We start from the raw sequence: 3207 nt of genomic DNA on the forward strand, positions 1-3207 counted from the left end.
ATTATATTTACACATTAAACCAAATTCATACAGAAATATATTTGTTTGGGGCTCTCGTCCATGCTGAGCTTCTTAATAATTACATTCATTCATTGTCTGTAACCTCCGGGTGACTGTGAGGAGTGTGGTGTGTTCTCTCTGTGTCTGCGTGGGTTTCCTCCGGGTGACTGTCTGTGAGGAGTGTGGTGTGTTCTCTCTGTGTCTGTGTAGGTTTCCTCCGGGTGACTGTCTGTGAGGAGTGTGGTGTGTTCTCTCTGTGTCTGCGTGGGTTTCCTCCGGGTGACTGTCTGTGAGGAGTGTGGTGTGTTCTCCCTGTGTCTGCGTGGGTTTCCTCCGGGTGACTGTCTGTGAGGAGTGTGGTGTGTTCTCTCTGTGTCTGCATGGGTTTCCTCCGGGTGACTGTCTGTGAGGAGTGTGGTGTGTTCTCTCTGTGTCTGTGTGGGTTTCCTCCGGGTTGACTGTCTGTGAGGAGTGTGGTGTGTTCTCCCTGCGTCTGCGTGGGTTTCCTCCGGGTGACCGTCTGTGAGGAGTGTGGTGTGTTCTCTTTGCGTCTGCGTGGGTTTCCTCCAGGTGACTGTCTGTGAGGAGTGTGGTGTGTTCTCCCTGTGTCTGCGTGGGTTTCCTCCGGGTGACTGTCTGTGAGGAGTATGGTGTGTTCTCCCTGTGTCTGCGTGGGTTTCCTCCGGGTGACTGTCTGTGAGGAGTGTGGTGTGTTCTCCCTGTGTCTGTGTGGGTTTCCTCCGGGTGACTGTCTGTGAGGAGTATGGTGTGTTCTCCCTGTGTCTGCGTGGGTTTCCTCCGGGTGCTCTGGTTTCCTCCCACTCTCCAAAAACACTTGTTGGTAGGCGGATTGGAGACTCAAAAATGTCCGTAGGTGTGAGTGAATGTCGCCCTGTGAAGGAATGGTGCCCCATCCAGGGTGTGTTCCTGCCGTGTGCCCAGTGATTCCGAGTAACCTTCAGACCCACCCTGAACTGGATAAGGGTTACAGACAATAAATGAGTGTTTGTGATTATTCTTTTACAAATATTGTCACATCTCTGATACAATCATTTACAATAAATACATTATTAATAATATATATATATAAACCCTGTGAACCACCTCCAAGTGGAGACTCCATTATTCAAAACTCCAAAACTCACTTAACTTTGAATACAATATTATTCCCAAGAACACATCAAACCAGTCACATGCTTTTACAGCTTTTTCCTGACGGATGTCATAAACAATGTGAACTGTAAAAGCTGTAGAGTCAGAGACAGTAGCTCATCTGTCGCTGCACAGTGTGTGTCGCTCGTCCTCTAGTCCTTCATCAGTGACACAGGACGCTGTCGGCTGGATGTTTTTGGTCGGTGGACTGTTCTCAGTCCAGACACTGAGGGGTTTAAAAACTCCAGCAGCACTGCTGTGTCTGATCCACTCTACACCAGCACAACACACATTAACACACCACCAGAGTGGTAGGAGGCTAACATCTTTTTTGCAGCGCAATAGACAGCTACAGACTGTAAATGTAGAATATAAAGTGCTCTTCTATCCATCTATCGTTGATCGCTTACCATTTTCAAACTTAATTTTTATAGTTTTTTTTTTTATATATAAAATCATTCATTCATTCATTCATTATCTGTAACCCTTATCCAATTCAGGGTCGCGGTGGGTCCAGAGCCTTGGGCGCAATGCGGGAATACACCCAGGAGGGGGCGCCAGTCCTTCACAGGGCAACACAAACACACACACACACTTTTGAGTCGCCAATCCACCTACCAACGTGTGTTTTTGGACTGCGGGAGGAAACCGGAACACCCGGAGGAAACCCGCGCGGACACGGGGAGAACACACCACACTCCTCACAGACAGTCACCCGGAGGAAACCCACACAGACACAGGGAGAACACACCACACTCCTCACAGACAGTCACCCGGAGGAAACCCGCGCGGACACGGGGAGAACACACCACACTCCTCACAGACAGTCACCCGGAGGAAACCCACACAGACACAGGGAGAACACACCACACTCCTCACAGACAGTCACCCGGAGCGGGAATCGAACCCACAACCTCCAGGCCCCTGGAGCTGTGTGACTGTGACACCTACCTGCTGCTACACCGTGCCCCCCTTTTTTTTTTTATAAAATGACAGTTGTATACTATAGTTGCCATAAAATGACAAAATGTTTAAATTTTTAAATACATTTATACCACACACACACACACACACACATTTTTAGACATATTTACATTATCAATCGCTCATAAAAACACCACTGAAAAATCCACTTTTTTTATAGTTCTTTATTTTAATAAATAATTTCTGAAACAAAGAAATGTGGAGCATGATGCAGAAATAAAAAGGCACTTAAAAATAACGCAGTCTGTGAGGCGTGTGGTTTCAAAGGGTTAACAGCATTTAAAAAGGCAGGAAGATTACAGGTCCTTCTCATTAACACTGATCTTTAACGATGCAGTCATTGAAGTTTGACTGCACCTTTCCCGGCCTGAGTTCAGGACCAAACCAAGTTAGGTTTCAGACGACAGGAAAAAACACAAGGAAAAGTTCAATACAAAGTCAGCGTAAAGTAAGTCCACAATCGGTGGGTAACAGACAGGACATTCACAACAAGGCTGCTCAAAGTCACAGAAGGCGGTATATATTTGGCTTCATGTGGTCGAGAGGAATTAGGAACCTGAGTTTAATCCTCAAATCAGAGTTATTATAACCCATCAGTACTGTACAATAAAGGCTTTGTTTACGTTCTTATCAAGCATTAATTACGTCTTTCCGAACACGTTCTGAAAGGAAACCTTACTGTGGTTTATGGCCCTGAGATGCTCACGTATTTTGCGACTGATTGATTTACAAATAAAACAAAACAAACAGGGTCTAGTCTGCTCCAGAACAGCTGCGAGGACCTCAGGTCAGCGATGAGCTGCTAGGCACACTGTCGCCGCAGATTTTGGCTTTTTATTGGACGATGAATTAAACTGGTGTTTGGAATGATTGGCCCGACTTCACGTATAAACTTGAAAAATAAATAAACAAAACAACCGGAAAAAGGTGTGAGGGCATCTCCGAAACATATCCACAGAAAGCTGACAGTTGTAGACTTCCTAATCACATCCAAACACCACCACAGCCCGACATCTGTTCTCTGGAGCGGTTCTTAAACAAAATGCTCAAGGAACCCAATAGTTTGCTCTA

The sequence above is a fragment of the Hoplias malabaricus genome, chromosome Y, assembly GCF_029633855.1.
Source record: "Hoplias malabaricus isolate fHopMal1 chromosome Y, fHopMal1.hap1, whole genome shotgun sequence".
NCBI classification, from domain to species: Eukaryota; Metazoa; Chordata; class Actinopteri; order Characiformes; family Erythrinidae; genus Hoplias; species Hoplias malabaricus.